The 18,356-nt window shown below is 33.6% G+C and overlaps 1 pseudogene across 1 annotated transcript; it reads right to left on the bottom strand.

The window, feature by feature from the left end:
• Positions 1 to 722: 722 nt before the first annotated feature.
• LOC147806759 (large ribosomal subunit protein uL10 pseudogene) lies at positions 723 to 1,256 on the bottom strand (annotated as a pseudogene). The gene has a single exon (XR_015435689.1). The product of XR_015435689.1 is annotated as a large ribosomal subunit protein uL10 pseudogene (transcript).
• Positions 1,257 to 18,356: the final 17,100 nt, after the last annotated feature.

Below are 18,356 nucleotides of genomic sequence, written 5' to 3'. Positions count from 1 at the left end.
GCCGATTGAACATGTGTGGGATTTCGTTGGTCGGCGTCTCGCTCGTAATCCTCGTCCTGTTGCTTCTACAGCCGAACTTTGGGTACGCATACAAACAGTATGGAATTCTCTTCCTCAGACAGACATTCAAAGTTTGTTTGAATCCATGCCACGTCATGTAGCAGCACTTATTGCGGAGCGTGGTGGTTACACAAAATACTGATTTCGATCTCTTGTTATTGTTTGTTTGTTTTGAAAGTTTAATCATTTATTTGTACCACTACCACTCAACTGTGTATTAAATTTCATTGAATTATGACGATTCCTTCATGGTGTTGCAATTTTCACAAACAGGAGTTTATATATATATATATATATATATATATATATATATATATATATATATATATATATATATATATATATATATATATATATATATATATATATATATATATATATATATATATATATATATATATATATATATATATGTAATGTTAAAACAATTATATATTAAATATAATCCTTAAATAAAGCATTTATCCAACGCGCAAACGTTTACAAACCTTTATCACAAGAAAGTAATAATATTGATCTAATTATCTCAAAAAATGTGATGATGTGGCTTTAGTTGCTTGGGAAATTGATCAGTCCCACGCTACTGAGACCTATTAACATTTAAATATATTGTCCAGAAAGATATAAAAACCCTCTTTCCAAGGTCAAATGTGCTTTTTATCTTTCTTCCAGTTTCATTAAAAAAATTAGTCAAAGAGTCCAAATCCCATGTCGTCATCTTCTGACTCTGATTCTTCTTTCTTAGCCTCCTCTTTAGGTTTAGAATCACCAGCTGCTGGAGCAGCTGCAGATGTGGCAGCCACAGCAGATGCAAACTTAGATGGGTCTTTCAAAAATTCTTTAGACATTTCTGCAGCTTCAAATGTAATATCAGTTTCAACAGCAATTGCAATAAGATTCTTCAAGCCATTCACAATAGAATGAGGAGCAGATGCTAATGTTGGATATCCTATCTCCAATGACACTGAAGCAACATTCATAACACCCTCCATGAATTTAGCTCTAAGATCTTCACTGGTTATGTCCAAAATTTCTGGAGAAAATACAGTGCCGGAATCATATACTTGACGTATTTTTAATCCATAAGTGAAGGGAGAAACGTTTAACATGTTAAGCAAAGTTGCTTCAGAAGCTCCGACTTTATCATCTTTCTTAATTAAATGAATTTCATTCAAGATTTCAATTGTTATATTATGTAATGTTAAAACAATTATATATTAAATATAATCCTTAAATAAAGCATTTATCCAACGCGCAAACGTTTAAAAATCTTTATCACAAGAAAGTAATAATATTGATCTAATTATCTCAAAAAATGTGATGATATTATCATATATTCTGATAATTATTTAGAACATTTAGATCATTTAGAGAAAATTTTTAAAATATGTGAAACTGAAAATTTAAAACTTAAATTTTCAAAATGTCAATTTGCTAAAACTAAAATAAAATTTTTAGGATATGAAATAGAAAAAGATCAATATTCACCTGCAAATGCTAATATTGAAACTATTAGACAGTTAAAACCTCCAAAAAATGTTAAAGAGCTACAACGATTTCTTGGTAGCATTAATGTATACCATAAATTTATTAAGAATTATGCAGAACTTAGATTGCCACTTAATAATCTTCTTAAGAAAAATGTTAAATGGAATTGGACAGTAGAATGCAATACCTCATTTAATCAATTAAAATCGTCTTTAATTTCTAAACCTGTTTTAACTTTGTATAATCCTAATTATCCATGTCATTTGTTTGTTGATGCCTCAAAAGAAGCAATTGCTGCTGTTTTAAAACAAAAACATCCCGATGGCTCAATGCATCCAATAGCTTTTCACTCCAGATGTTTATCTCAACATGAAAGAAATTATTCTATTACTGAATTGGAATGTTTAGCTATTATTAATGCTTTAGATAAATATCATTGTTATTTGCATGGAAATAAATTTATCATTTATAGTGATCATTCCGCGTTGACTTGGTTAAAGAAAATAAAAAATCCTACAGGTAGACTTTTTAGATGGTCTTTAAAACTATCAATGTATGATTGTAAAGTAAAATATATTAAGGGTCAAAATAATCATGAAGCTGATATGCTTTCTAGATATTCTGTATTTTTTAGTTTATTTGATAATAATCCAGTTGTGACTCATGATGAAATTAAAGAAGCACAACTAAATGAAAATTTAAATAATCCTAAATTCATAACAATTAATGATTTGTTAACGATTAAGAAAAAAGGTTTGCATAAAATAGTAATACCATTTTCTTTAAGAACAAAAATATTAGAAAAAACTCATTTTCAATTTGGTCATGTTGGTATTAAAAAAATGATTGCTTTAATCTCATCTTTCTACTATTGGCCTAATATAATAATTGATATCTCTAACTATGTTAAATGTTGTGAAACTTGCCAAGTTAACAAAAAATCTCACCAAAAAAGATTTGGGTTGTTACAAAGTATGCCCCCTACAGAGCAACCATTTGAAATTTTATCAATTGATACTGTCGGAGGGCTCAACTATTACAACTCAACTAAAAAATATTTGCATTTAGTTATTGATCATGCTACTCGATATCTTTGGACTTTTCCTTCAAAAAGTGTAACAACTGAAACATATACAAATTGCTTAAAACAAATTTTTCAAATTCAAGTTCCAGATAAAATTTTAAGTGATCGTAATGCTGCATTTACAGCATCTAGATTTAGAAGATTTCTTAGAAACTATAATGTTAAACAGTTATTGACTTCAGCTCATCATCCGCAAACAAATGGAAAAGTTGAAAAATCTAATGCGACAATAATCTCGAGGTTAAGATGTAAAATCAACGAAAACTCTAAAAAAATTCCGTGGACAAAGTTATTAGAAGAAGTAACACATGAATATAATTACACCCCTCATTCTGTAACCCAATTTCCTCCTGCTTATTTAATGTATGGAAAATTACCTTGTGATTCTCTTGTAAATCAAAATATTATCCTCCAGTTGATGAAGCAAGAAAAATAGCTGCTCAAAATACCCAAGAGTTTTTTAAGAAAACCAAAATTCGTTATGACACTCATTTTTTGGAACCTAATTTTAAAGTTAATGATTTAGTAATTTATGATGAATTCCATTATCCTAACACAAGGAAATTAAGTTCACCATATTCTGGTCCACACAAAATTTTAAAGAAATTATCTGAGGTGTCATTTGATATTGATAAACCTAATTTTCTCACTAAGAAAGAATCAGAAATAGTACATGTAAACAAATTAAGGAAATTTTATCCAAGTCAACAATTTCAATTGTATGTAAAAAATTCACAATAGCTTTTCAATGCTGGTATTTTCATATGTTTTTCATTTTTATTTTCTGCCCCTATTTTTGGAGTCCCGTTATTTTTTTTTAATGCATCTATGTCTGAATTTTTTTATTACATGATGTTTGAGAGTCACTTCGGAAAATTTAGGTAAATTTCATAAATTTTATTTTTGCAAATGAAATATATAGAAATGGTTTTTTGAACCGTGGGACTCCTCACATAGAATGTTTCTTTACTGATGTTTTCTCCTCAATTAAGGATCAAGCATGAGTAAACAAACTTAAAACCCTATTTTTTTCCATCTAGTTGGGAATATTTTACCCAACTTAGACTATCAATTGTTATCAATGGATAACGCTTATATTTTTATTATTTTGGAATAAAGCATATCATTTTCTACAAAGATTTATAATGCACTTTGTATGCAAATTTTTATGCTATCGAAGAACTTAATTATCATGTGGAAAAGTAAACATTTTAAATTAGATTACTTATATTATTTGTAGTATTTTATTTGTATTGATTTCTTCAAGTGTATGTCATATGTTGTGAATAATTCTACACAATATTTGTGAAAATACATAATTACTAATGAGAAAGTAAGAAAAACTGGGTAAATGATAAGTGAATTTAAATGACTTCATGAATAATAATTGTTTTAAGAATGAAACAATGATGATAAAGACTGCAAACATTCTTTTCCTCTTCTTACATGGACGAATAATTCAATAAGTTTAGCAAACTATACGTCTGAACAATGGATCCAGTTTATTTCAAGAGAAGAACTTTTCACAAGTTGTGAAAGTTTGGTTTGATTTATTTTTATTTTATATATGTCATGGTAAATTTTGTTTTAGATATTCTAGAGTTGTTTTGATATTTTTTATTCTTTTCAACAGGAAAAATGTACATAATCATTATTAATTATTATAAAGTTATTAATTATTGTTATTCAAAGTTATGCAGAAATATTTAGTTACTTTTATATAAATGTTATTGTTGTAATACTTTACTTATAAATGTATAATATTGGACAATATACCAAAAATAATAAATTTTAATTTGAAATCGCGTGAAGGGGGAAGTTCTGACCAATAGGCTAGCATATTGATCAGACCTTTCTTCAGAGGGGGGGAAATATTATGTAATGTTAAAACAATTATATATTAAATATAATCCTTAAATAAAGCATTTATCCAACGCGCAAACGTTTAAAAACCTTTATCACAAGAAAGTAATAATATTGATCTAATTATCTCAAAAAATGTGATGATGTGGCTTTAGTAGCTTGGGAAATTGATCAGTCCCACGCTACTGAGACCTATTAACATTTAAATATATTGTCCAGAAAGATATAAAAACCCTCTTTCCAAGGTCAAATGTGCTTTTCTCTACCTATCCACCAGCATATAAGGTTGTCATTCTGGGGCTCTGTCCCTTACTTAAATAAAATTATATTATGATTCCTGTATTTTCCTGTATCTTTTTCAAGAAGCACCGGCCACACTACGAACTTACAATGTTTAGGCTTTCAAAGCGTAACATATATATACACTTTTTACTCCTTAAAACCATAAAATTAACAACAAAGTTTTACTTTATCAGCTCTGGGAAATTGGTTATTATAATGTATATCAATTAGTGCTTTTTCCCCTGTTTCAATCATTGTGAAAAAAGGAATGTTAGAGTCAACTTATCATATAATGCTGGATCATTAATTAAAAAAGAACTGATATTAATACAAAAAAGAAATATTAAACTTAAAAATGTTGACAGGTTGTGTGATTTTTTCAACCTGAAAAATTCACTTGTTCTCTTTTCTTTTTAGCCACAAGTAGTTACATATATGGACATTGACTCGTGCAGATGAAGAAATGCTGAGCATATTTGAGAGAAAGATATTACGGTGCATTTTTGGAGGAATTAATAAAAACGGTCAGTGGTTAAGAAGATCAAATTTAGAACTCTATCGATCATATAATGAACCAGACATCATAAGATTCATTAAGGTCCAAAAGATAAAATGGGCAGGCCACTTAGTAAGAATGGAAGAAGACCGTATTGTGAAAAAGATTTTTGATGCCCGGCCGACAGGAACACGTAGAAGGGGCAGGCCAAGTCTCAGATGGCTAGATACCCTGGAGAAAGATCTATCTATATTAAAAATAAAGAATTGGAAGTCCATTGCCAAAGGAAGGACAGCTTGGAAAAAACTACTGGAGAAGGCCAAGGCCCACCCTGGGCTGTCGAGCCAATGAGGAAGGAAGAAAGTTACATATATTTAATGCTGTATATGTAAATTGTTTTCTTTTAATAAATGTTCCGTTTTATTTTATGTTGTTTGAAGTTTATTGGCTCAAGAATGGCTAAACTAATCACAAGCTGCTAGATTAAAATGTTACAATTATTTTTTTAAAGCAATGAATCTAATCCTACTGTTTTGAAAAATTTGATAAGAATGTTCGGACACCAAGAAAAGATTCAAAACCAGGATAATCGGCAGCCAAAATAGTTTTCTCCTCCTATTCGAATCGTTTACAGAAATAAAATCAAAAGTACATTTTAGCAGACAAGAAACGCAATAGTTTAAAATTTTCTGTATGATTTTAAGGTTTCCTTTGACACAATATTAGCTGGTATGCATGCAATTAAAAAAAAATATGAAATAGTCTAATGTGTATCATTTTCATGCTAGAATGTCCAATAGATTCCTTTAGATTATTGGAGCAAATTTTCTCTTAATTACACTAGGATGGGCATCAGTAAGATTGGACCTCACCTTTTGGCCAGTCTGTCTCTATGGGATTGCAAAACTGTCATTTCAGGCGATGAAAGATAAAGGTAGCTACAATTTTGCCTTATTAATCATACATTATGGTGTATGATATACCCTTACAAAAAATCACATTGTCCTGAATCTAAAAAATTTCGTTTACTCTTAAAAAAGTTTATATATCAAATATTTCAGTTTTCTAAGCTGTTTTAGGGGTTAGCAAAGTCATTGTAATTTCAGATTTCCTTAAAAATATCACTAAATTCAGTATTTTTCAAACTCAAATATTCATTTCATTAATTTGAAATGATCAGTAACAAAAAAACTCATTTGTATCAATGTTTTATTTTTCACTTTTTTCAACATCATTTACATGAAATAAAGTCATCACCAAAGGTAACAATCAAATTTATACATAATGAAGTGTTTTTTTTTAAACTTATGAATTTTATTTTAAACTGATTTCTAATCTTAGTTGAATTTTTTAATCTAGTCATTACTAGACACTTTCAACTACAATTCCTGGTTGGCGGATCAATTTCGCCTTAAATGCCTCTTAGAATGCTCTGTAATTACTTTGTTCTCATATAAAATACCATCCCATTATTTCTCAGAATTAAATTTGTGGTTTTGTAAAATCACTATATCATATAAAAGAGATGGTACCGATTGCTTTTTTGAGTAGCAAAGTTACACCAAATGAATGGAAAACTTTAGAAACCAATTTAATCAAAACTCTTTTTAAATTGCAAGGTAGACATGCAATGGATTTTGGAAAATATAAATTCTCACAGCAAATACACTTGCTTCTGACTTATCTGGAGCAATTCATCGTTTTCATTTTATGTAAATGAACTTGACTTAAAAACTTACCCAAAAATGCTTCCGAATTCAACACAACATCATACACAAAGAAGGAGCATTAAATTATGTCAATGACTAAGCAGAACAAGGAGTCAAGCTAAGCACAGAATCGACAAAATGTACAAAAACGTTTAAAAAAATGCTCTGCGAGTTGTTGGGCAAGATAGTTGAACTATAGTGAACCACCTAAATATCATTCAAATTTTGTACATGTTATTTTTTTTTTAAATTTCCAACAAAAGTAACAAGGGACAATTCCTTGAAAATTTTTTGAAAAGCATTTGATTGGTTTGGTTTGGTTGGTTGGATTTTATTGGCGCAAGAGCCAGAAATGGCTATACTGCGCCAGGCACTAGGTTAAAATTTGGTCACAAGGTTAAACTACGGTGTTATTTTTTAAAGCAGAGAATAAAGTCCTATGACTTTGATAAATTTTAAAAGATTGTGATGTATAGGGTCACCAAGTAAAGATTGAAGATCAGGGTTAAAACTGCCAAAGAAATTTTTTCTCAAGTATTTGAATCGTCTGCAGTCAGTAAAAATATGCTTAATGGTGATAACAACTTGACAGAATGAACAAACAGGTGCAGGTTCGTTTTTCAATAAGTGCATATGGGTATATCGTGAGTGGCCAATGCGTAGCCTGTTTATTAAAACATGAGTTTTACGGTCAATGGGCATTATTTTATTGTTATCAATAGAAGGGAAAATTCCATGTAATTTATTATCATTTTGTGTATTCCAGTGTTCTTTCCAGGCTTGATAAACTGATAATTTACAAATTCGCTTGATGTCCAATGGTGCTAAAACATTCCTGCTTATGTTATGAGTACTTTTTGCAACTACATCAGCACATTCATTCCCGTGTATACCGACATGGGATGGTATCCAACAAAAATAAATATTGAAACCTCTGTCATATAGTCGAGCGATGTACTTTTGGATTTTGAGTATGACTGGGTTTAGACCGATGTCTGAAATACTTGCTATAAAACTACGTGAGTCAGTATATATTATCCACTTTAGATAAGTTTGGTCGAAAATATAGTTAAGGGCTAGTAAAATAGCATAACATTCTGCAGTAAAGACTGAAGAATCAGGAAGCAGTTGCTCAGATACAGTAGAATTTTCGGTAACAACACCACAACCAACATGATTATCGTGTTTTGATCCGTCAGTAAAAATTGGTTTAAAATCGATATATTTATGGCGATGTTCATAAAATTTTTGAGTGAAAACACTCGAGCTAGTGTCAGATTTTTTAAAATTATTAAAAACGTCTAACACACATTTTGAAACATCAATCCAAGGTGGGATGATGCCTGTGTTAGTAAAAACCTCAATATCTAAAATGTTAAAATCATTTAAAACATTGGTGATTCTAATCCCAAACGAAGGTATATAAGATGGACGCGAGGAGAAGTGAGTGGTGTATTGTGGATGAAGTGACTTCGATTTAATTTTAAAATAATAATCCAATGACAGTTTAGAGCGACGAAGAGAGGGTTCCGAACATAACAGACTTTCAACTGGTGAATGCACCTCATGATATTCTCAATCCTTGATGATGGATAGTGTCGAGGTATTTTAAAACGGATTGACGAGCCGAAGAGTATATAGGAATACCATAATCTAGTTTGGAACGTATAACTGCCCTATATATTTTTAACATTGAATCCATATCAGCTCCCCATGAACAGTTAGCTTTAAGAATGTTTAAAGATTGAGAGCATTTTCTCCTAATGTAATTTATATGAGGTTTAAAAGTTAGTTTAGAGTCAAAAATCATTCCCAGGAATTTTGTTTCCTCAACAACAGAAATAGCGCTATTATTTAAAATAATTTCAGGATGAGGATGAAGACCACGTCGTCGACAAAAATGAACACAATGAGTTTTTTGAGGTGAGAAAGTAAAACCATTTTCATTTGCCCATTTTAAAATTTTATTTACAGCTAGTTGCATTTGTCTCTCAATTAGGGTCATAGTAGTGGATCGGCATGAAATCCGAAAGTCATCCACAAATAATTCACCATATACTGTTACAGGAAGTTGGGTTAAAATGTTGTTTATTTTCAATATGAAAAGCGTTACACTTAAAACACTTCCTTGAGGAACACCTTGCTCCTGAGGAAAAATATCAGATAAAATAGAATTAATTTTGACCTGAAAAGTTCTATTGGATAAAAAGTTTTTAATAAAATAAAACATGTTACCACCTATTCCACAGTTTATAAGGTCCTTAAGTATACCATAGCGCCAAGTTCTATCGTAAGCCTTTTCCATATCAAAGAAAATTGAAACTAGATGTTGATTTTTTAAGAATGCGTGGCGAATGTCAGTTTCGAGTTTTAGCAGATTATCTACGGTGCTCCGACCTCTGCGGAAGCCACTTTGGTATTGGGAAAGGTGATTTTCGGTTTCAAGTAAATGCATAAGGCGCCGATTTACCATTTTTTCAAAGAGCTTGCAGAGGCAGCTGGTTAAAGCGATGGGTCTGTAGCTTGTGGTTTCCTCTGGATTCTTTCCTGGTTTGAGAATTGAATTGAATGTTGGGTTTAATGGCACAAAGTCCACAGAAGGACATGCTGCGCCAAACAAACGGTTTTAAAATAAAATCCTAGGTAGATGTATACTACAAGTTTTTCCCATCAAAATCACACGGCATTTATAAAACTGAATACAACGAAACCAACGCATTCAAGAGTAAGTAAAACAAGATAAAATTTAAATGTAGTTAAGTATCATAAAACAGTTGCATTCAAAGCTGAATAAAGACACATAAAATTGTAAATAGGATAAAAACAGTTATATACAGTATAAGAGACCAATTGCGCGTAGAAACGCAAAAATGTTAGGATGATGGCAGTCACCTAACAAATCATGCAGTGTTAAAATAGAACTTCCAAAAAAGGTTAAACGATGACGGTTAAAACATGGGCAATAAATTAAAATGTGATGGATAGTGAGTAAAACGTTGCAAGTATTGCAGTGAGGAGAGGGTTCATCAAACAGCAAGTGAAGGTGGGTCAATCGAGTGTGGCCAATTCGAAGACGAGTAAGTTTGACGTCTGCCCTACGATTACGTAGCACAGGCAATGGATCTAAATCAATTTTTATAGCCCGTAATTTATTATTAATTTGGAGATCCCACTGCTGCAACCGTAGAGACTTTGTAAGCTGTCGTACGTGTGTTTTTATATCTTGGTATGGTATAGACAGAGAGAAAGGGTTTGTAGCAGATCGTGCGGCAACATCGGCCAAGTCATTGCCCGGAATTCCGACATGACTTGGGACCCAACAAAATAAAATATCAAACCCATTTTTATGAAAAGAATTTAACAGATGATGTATAAAATTTAAAATTGGGTGAGTCGATTCTTCGAAATGTCCCAATTGGCGCAACACGCTCAAACTATCTGAATAAATGCAATATTTTCGAGTAGGCAGTGATGAGATCAATCGCAGAGCTAAAAGAATAGCTACAGCTTCGGCAGTGAAAATTGAACAAATATCTGGGATTTTAAAATTGTACGTGACATCAGCAATGACGACGCCACAACCGACATGACCTGGAGATTTTGAGCCATCTGTAAATACAGGGGCGTATTGAGAAAACTGATGACGATGGGAAGTGAAAAGTTGCTGAAATATAATAGGAGACACTTGAGCCTTATTATAAGCAACAAACTGACAATCAAACTGGTATTGTGAGATGGTCCATGGTGAAATAAGCAAATGCTCAACTGATTGAGATGGCAAATCACAAATAGACAAATTTTCAATAAGTGATCGCATGCGAACGTTAAAAGGGCGAATATGAGAAGGACGAGCTTCATAAAACCGCAACAAACTTGATGGTGTAGAATCACGCTGTAGAGGATGTGTAGCAGATGACATGATGCGAAAGTAATACGTCAAGGACAGCTGCATGCGGCGTAGGTCTAAAGGTAGTTGATCACAGATAACATAGAGGCTTTTAACAGGGGACGTGCGGAAGGCGCCGCTACATATGCGCAAGGCAGTATGATGCACTGTATCCAAGCGTCTTAAGTTAGAAGCGGAAGCAGTGCCATATACCGCACATGCGTAATCAAGACGAGATAATGTTAGCGCTTCATATATTCGCAGTAGGGCGATGCGATCTGCACCCCAAGACGTGTTTGAAAGCACTCGTAATATGTTTAGAGTCTTCTCGCATCGTTTTCTAAGCTGTTTGATGTGAGGTAAAAAAGTAAGCTTCTTGTCAAATATCAGCCCAAGAAACTTTGTGTTCTCAACTATAGGTATGACAGTGTTATTGATATGAATGGCAGGTTCATTATGAAGCCTGCGCAACCGACAGAAGTGCATGCAGGAACTTTTAGAGGGGGAGATTGTATGGCCATTCAGTTCACACCACTCCACGATTTTATTTACACTCAGTTGAAGTTGCCGCTCTATTACTCTCATGTCTGATCCTGAGCATGATACGTTCAAATCGTCAACATAAAGTGAGCCATGAACTGTAGATGGTAGTATGTTTAAGATGAGAGAAATATGTACAATGAAAAGTATGACACTTAAAACACTGCCCTGTGGTACACCTTCAGATTGGATAAAAACATCAGATAGCGTATTGCACACTTTGACCCGGAAATATCTACGACTTAAAAAGTTTTTGATAAAAATCGGTAGATGACCACGGAGTCGAATAAAACTTTTAGAATGCCGTAACGCCATGTCCGATCGTAAGCTTTCTCAATATCGAAGAAGATAGAGACTAAATGACTTCGTCGGACAAAGGCATTACGTATACGCGATTCTAAAGAAACTATATTATCCAGTGTTGATCTGCCTCTACGGAAACCACTTTGAAAATCTGGAATAAGTTTGTTTTTCTCGAGAAAATAAATGAGGCGAGAGTTTACCATGCGTTCAAATACCTTGCCGAGGCAACTCGTTAATGCTATCGGGCGATAATTAATTGGCTCCGTCGGGTCTTTACCAGGTTTCAATATTGGTATGACAATAGCCAGTCGCCAACTTGATGGGTATGTTTGCTCGGTCCATAATCTGTTAAAGAGTAACAGCACATTCTGCAAAGATGCAGAAGTCAAGTGACGAAGCATTCGGTATGATACACCATCAAAGCCGAGACTGGTATTGGGAGCTCTAGCCAGTGCTCTCTGTAATTCTTCAAATGTAAAATTACTATTGTACCGAAACCGCTGTCGAGTCGCAAACTGCAGATTAAGTCTTTCAGTCACACGCTTGTGAGCTTGGAAAACTGGACTGTAGTTTTCAATGCTGGAGACGGCAGCAAACGTTTCACCCAAGATGTTACTCACATCTACAGGGTCAGAGTACGTGGTACCGTTTCTATCAAATACCGGAAGATGGAATTCACGGTAGATACCATTTGCTCTCTTGACCCTCGACCAGACTTGTCTGGTAGATGTTGTAGATGTGATGGATGAAACATAGCGAGACCAAGAGTCTCTCTGGCTTTGGCGCCGAGTCCTGCGTGCAAGTGCTCGAGCTCGTTTAAAGGCTACGAGGTGGTCTGTCGATGGATACCTGCGAAAGATATTCCAAAGTCTCTGTTGTTCTTTGTGAGCTGCGGAGCATTCAGCATTCCACCAAGGCTTCCGATGCCTAGGGAGAGAAGTTGATGTTTTTGGAATGCTGGTTTCTGCAGCATTGATGATTCTTGAAGTAACAGTTTCAACAACAGTTTCAATATTGTCATTTAAAACCATATCATTTGTTATTTCAGCAAGTTGTGTGAAAAGGTTCCAATCCGCTCGATGATATATGAAAACAGATGGTCTGGGAGTAATATTAAAAGTAGATGAGTATGAAACTATAATAGGAAAATGGTCACTATTATGAAGATCATCATCAACTGAAAATTGTGAGAATGGTAAAAGTGTAGGTGAACATAAAGCCAGGTCAATGCAGTGAAAAGTACGAGTTGGTGCGTGAAAATAAGTGTCCTCACCTTGATTCAGTAGGCAGAGGCTATGATCTAGGATGATTGCTTCGATTTGATTTCCACGAGCATTTGTGTTCTGGCTTCCCCACAGCGTGTTGTGGCCGTTAAAATCTCCAATCAAAATAAAAGGTTTCGGCAACTGATTAATTAAAATGCTCAAATCAGTTTGTGAAATGGGATCATTCGGTGGTAAGTACAAAGAACAAATTGTAATAGAGATGTTTATGTGAAGTTGAACGGCAATAGCCTGTAATGAAGATGATAGAGACAAATGGGATGAGGGAAAATGTGTAGAAATTAAAATAGCAACACCACCATTAGTTCGGTTACCAGCAATGTTATCGTTTCTCCTGGTTTGAGAATGGGTATTACGTAAGCTGTAGACCAGTTTTTAGGAAAAATTCTTTCTGTCCAGATTCGGTTGTATATTATTAAGAGAAGACTTAAGATTTTATCAGGCAGGTTTTGAATCATAGAATAGTGAATTTCATCAGGACCAGGAGCTGTAGAGTGGGTATTTTTTAAAACATATTGAAGTTCGTTAAGAGTAAAAGGTTTATTATATTCGCTGTTTGTGTTCTTTGGCGTCAGTTTGATCTTTTCACTATTTCTTTTTATCGTGGCAAATGGTTGTTGGTAAGCAGAGTCGCTAGAAACTTTAGCAAAAGCATCGGCTAGTGCATTTGCTATATCGTGAATATGAGATATAAGTGAATTATTACATCTGAGGATAGGAATATTATTTGCTGTGTATTTACCAGATATTGTTTTTATTTTATGCCAGATAATGTTTGACGGTGTGTTATGTTTTATTGACGTAACGTAATTTTTCCAAGATGTTTTTTGGGCATTACGTCGAATTCTGCGAGCCACGGAGCGAGCTTTTTTAAATGCAATTAAGTTATCTGCTGTTGGGTGCTTACGGAAAATTCCCCATCGTTGTTTTTGCTCTTTCTGTGCTTGATTACACTCCTGGTTCCATCACGGTTTCGGTTGTTTTGGTAATTTGGACGATGTCATTTTTGTACTGTGTTTGGCTGCTTCAAGTATTTTATCTGTAAAATGCTCAACTACAAGATCTATATTATTTTGATTTATAAGATTTTCTTCAAGTTTTATGCTAGAGGTAAATTTAGTCCAATTTGTTGTATTCATTTTAAGTCGTGGGGTTTTGGAAAGCTGATAATTATTAGTGCCTGTATAAGTGAGTATTAATGGGAAATGATCACTATTGAAGAGATTATTATATACGTGAAATGACCAGTATGGATACTGAGATGGACTGCAAATCGCTAGATCTATGGCATGAAATGTTTTTGAGGGAACATGAAAATGGGTGCTTTCTCCCGTGTTTAAAAGGCATAAAATATGGTCATCGATAAGTTTTTCAATCATAAGTCCTCTATTATTTGAATCAGGACTCCCCCACATAGGGCTATGGCCATTGAAATCACCGGTTATTATGAATGGTTGAGGAAGTTGTGCGAGTAAATTGTCTAAATCTAATTGGCTCACATTATCATGAGGAGGAAGATAAATGCAACAAACAGTGAGAAGGAATTGAAGAGATATTTGAACAGCAACCGCTTGTAAGTTAGTGTTAAGTGATATTATACGAGTTGGATACATGGTGGAAGTCATAATCATGACTCCACCACAAGCTTTATTTCTGTCAATGTTATCTTTTCTAACTGAATTATAACCGCGAAGTTTAGCATTTTGGTTAGGTTTTAGTGAGGTTTCTTGGAGACAAATGCAACATGGAGAAAATTTATTCACTATATCAATGATGTCCGGTTTTGTTACATTATAGCTTCTGCAATTCCAAGATATTATTTTTGTCATTATTACCTTCGAATTTTGAGTTTAGTATTTTTGGGACACAGATTTGGTGGAGTCTCCATCCCATCTTCAGTTTGCATCTGAGAATTAAGCTGTTCGTCGTTCTTATCTTCATCTGTGCTCATTGCATCAGATTCTTGCTCAGAATGTTGTTCTTTATTTTTTAAATGCTTTAACCTGTTTTTGTTAAATTTGTTTTGTCTGCTTTTAGGCAAATATTTTTGTTTACTTACTATTGGAGACTGAGTTAGTTTTTGTTGTAATTTGTTTATCAACTGCGGGGTTAACTTCAAGTACTTTTGATTTTCAGATTTGTTTTGTACCTGTGTTGAAGGGATAACGGATTTTTCACGATTTTGAGTTTGTTGAGATTGAGAGAGAGTTGTTTTTGATGAGCTTGCTGTTTGCCTTGGAGATATTGTTTTAAGTTTAGTATTTTGTGTTTCTGTGATATCATATTGACTGCCTACTGATTTTGTATGTTTTGCATTAGAGACTGAGTTCATAACTGCTGCAGCATACGAAACATTAGGTCGGGGTTGCGAATTCCGGAATTTAGTTTTAGCTTCAAAGTAGGAGAGATTTTGAGTTACTTTTATGGTTAAGATCTGTTTTTCTTGTTTCCATTTTAAGCATTGTCTTGAATTTGCAGAATGATTTTCATTGCAGTTAACACAATTTTCAGGAAATGTACAGGACTTAAAGGAGTGTCCAGTTTGACCACAGCGTGAACAGGTTTCGTTACCTCTACAATTGTTGGTGGAGTGACCAAACTTTTGGCATTTAAAGCAGCGTAGAGGATTCGGAATATATGGGCGGACTTTGCAATTTTGATATCCAGCTTTAATGTCAACAGGTAGATCAGCAGTGTTGAAAGTCAAAACTATATGTTGCGTTGTGAAGATATCTGAACCTTTTTTGATAGTGATGTGGTGCGCATCTATAACGCCTTGATTTAAAAGACCTTCTTTTATTTCTGAGATGGGTAGGGATTGCAGAGTTTTATCTGAAATGACGCCTTTGGATATATTCAAAGAGTTGTGTGGTGTTATTGTAATATTAATGTTCCCAATTTGTTTCATTTTTAATAGTGCAGTTGTTTGTTTAGCAGAATTTGTTTCGACTAATAAGTCTCCTGATGGCATTTGTTTAACGCTTTTTGGATTTCCAACATGAGTTTCAAGAGATTTCTGAACTAAAAATGGTGATATGGAAGACAGTTTCTTTTCACTAGAACTAAGTATCAGAAATTTTGCATTTGAGAGGTCATAATTTGGACAGTTTGACAAGACAAAACTAGGTGAGGAGGTTGTTCCGCTTTTGTTTCGGTGTGCAGAACTGAACACCTGCTCAATTTCAGCCATATAAAGATAAATAAACTTCCACTATCAGCGGCACCACCCACCACGGAGTCCAACATAGGGGATGTAAGTAATCAAAATGAATCTGTTACTTGAACACCGATGCTAACCAATAGCTATACGCCCGAGAGTCACCCCTGAAACAGCCTCCACCCTTAACGAGGTGCCCAGTAAGTGACCCCGGGCTTGACCCTAGCCAACAGATGACGTTTGTGACAAGCCGATTGATGCATACGGGCCACTATGCACCTCCCGTTTACCTGAAGCAGGGGCCAAAGCAGTGTGTTGGGGCACAAAGATGCCCCTCAACTACCAGGATCCCCTTTTCCAGGGACACGGGTCTCCACGCACGGCGAACACGCGGGTGGTTTCTTCCAATCAGAGTCTGATATAACACAGAGCTAAGATGAAAAGTCCTTACCAGTAATTTGGCAACCACAACAAGGGTGAAAATTTAAGGAATATAATGCGGATAATGAAGTGAAACAAAACTAATAAATATTCATATGAACGTAACGGAAATAAGAGATAATCAAAGGTATAAAGACTCATAAATGTTCGCTCACTAGGTCAATGTAATAAATTATGAAAGCCAGAAACTCAAAACAGGACCGTCGCAAGAGAGAATCAGAAAAATGCTCAGGTCCAGCTCGGGGCCCCGGGTGCGCCGTACCCGTCACACAAGAGTGTGCCCCTGGGGGGTAGAAGTATTAGAACTCGGTAGCATTTTGTATTAGCATTGTCAGTTTACCTCCGACATTACTATTACTAAAGATGATATAAGGCTACAAATTGTAGTTCCAGACAAAGTTAAATATCTACAGAAATCCTAATAATTAAGCTATGACGACTCATATAGAGTTTTATCTAAAGATTTAAGCTTTAAAGAGTTTAAGAAAATGATATCTGCCATCAAAACTGCTGAAATTATTCCTATAGAAATCTGGAATTTCCTCTTGCATATAATACTTCACACTGTGTTAGGTTTCAAGCTTCCCCTAAAGATCATATGCCTTAAGCTCCTTTTAGGCCCATTGCTTCCAATATTGGCACCACCTCTTATAAATTAGCTAAGCATTTTATTTCAAGTTTATCCAGACTCTCTAGTTTAAATGTATTTACTGTCAAAAAACCACATGATTTTGTTAACTAGCTTCGTACGTTCAAACCAAATGAAAGCATAATAGTCACTTTTGATGCACAACTTATTATTCACTAACGTTCCCATTGTTGATGCTCTAATTGCATCGAAAAGCGACTAAAAAGAGTTCCACTTCAGCCAAGTTTAAATTGACGATTACTCGCATTTACTAAGAACAATACACTTTCACTTTTAATGATAAATTTTAGCTTATGATTGTGAGCTCAGTTGGAATAGGTAATCTTTTTAATTGACTTGTATATGCCTTATTATGAAATTATATACTTTAATTAATTCATCTGTTATAGACAATTGTTTCATATTGATGGTCATGGATCATGTTTTAAATATTATGAATTCAATAGCATTTATTTCACGTTTAAACAAGAAAAAAAAATATGCTTACTTTACTTAGTCTTATTCGTAATTGCAATGAATTTCTCATTTCTGTTAATCGGTAACCATTGACCTCCTAAACAAAAGATTGCTGCCTTACGCACTCTTATTTATCGGGCTTCTAACATTTGTTCCAATCATTATAAGCTTACAGAAAAACTTCTTTAGCTTAAAGCTCTATTGCTGTTGACAGTGGATTTCCTTCAACAGAATATTGACCCAATAAGCTATCTAATTCTAACTAAAGTAAAATTAAAAAACTGCGTACTTTTATTTTTCTAATTTGGTTCCTTTGGGTCTTCATTAATTTGAGGAAAAAACTACAAATATTTTACGAAAATATCAAAACAAGTTTTAAAAGTTATTAAAAACTAAAAATAAACTGGAAATAAATTGAAACTGTTAAATAAACTGAATAAATTTAACTGAAATTCAAACAAACTTGAGTGCTAAACTTTTCTAGAGAATAAAAAGTTCTAATAATCCTATATGAGTAAATTAATTATTCATAATATTTCGTTAAATTTTCATATTAATTGTGTATCTAAAGTAAGTTTTGACAGAAATTATAATATGACAATTTTCTTAAGTTTATTAAAAAAATTACATTATTATATTTTGTACCTAGCTCGTCATGG

The sequence above is a fragment of the Parasteatoda tepidariorum genome, chromosome 7, assembly GCF_982258835.1.
Source record: "Parasteatoda tepidariorum strain Cologne lab strain chromosome 7, Ptep-v5.0, whole genome shotgun sequence".
NCBI classification, from domain to species: Eukaryota; Metazoa; Arthropoda; class Arachnida; order Araneae; family Theridiidae; genus Parasteatoda; species Parasteatoda tepidariorum.
This window is presented reverse-complemented; position numbering and strand designations above follow the sequence as displayed.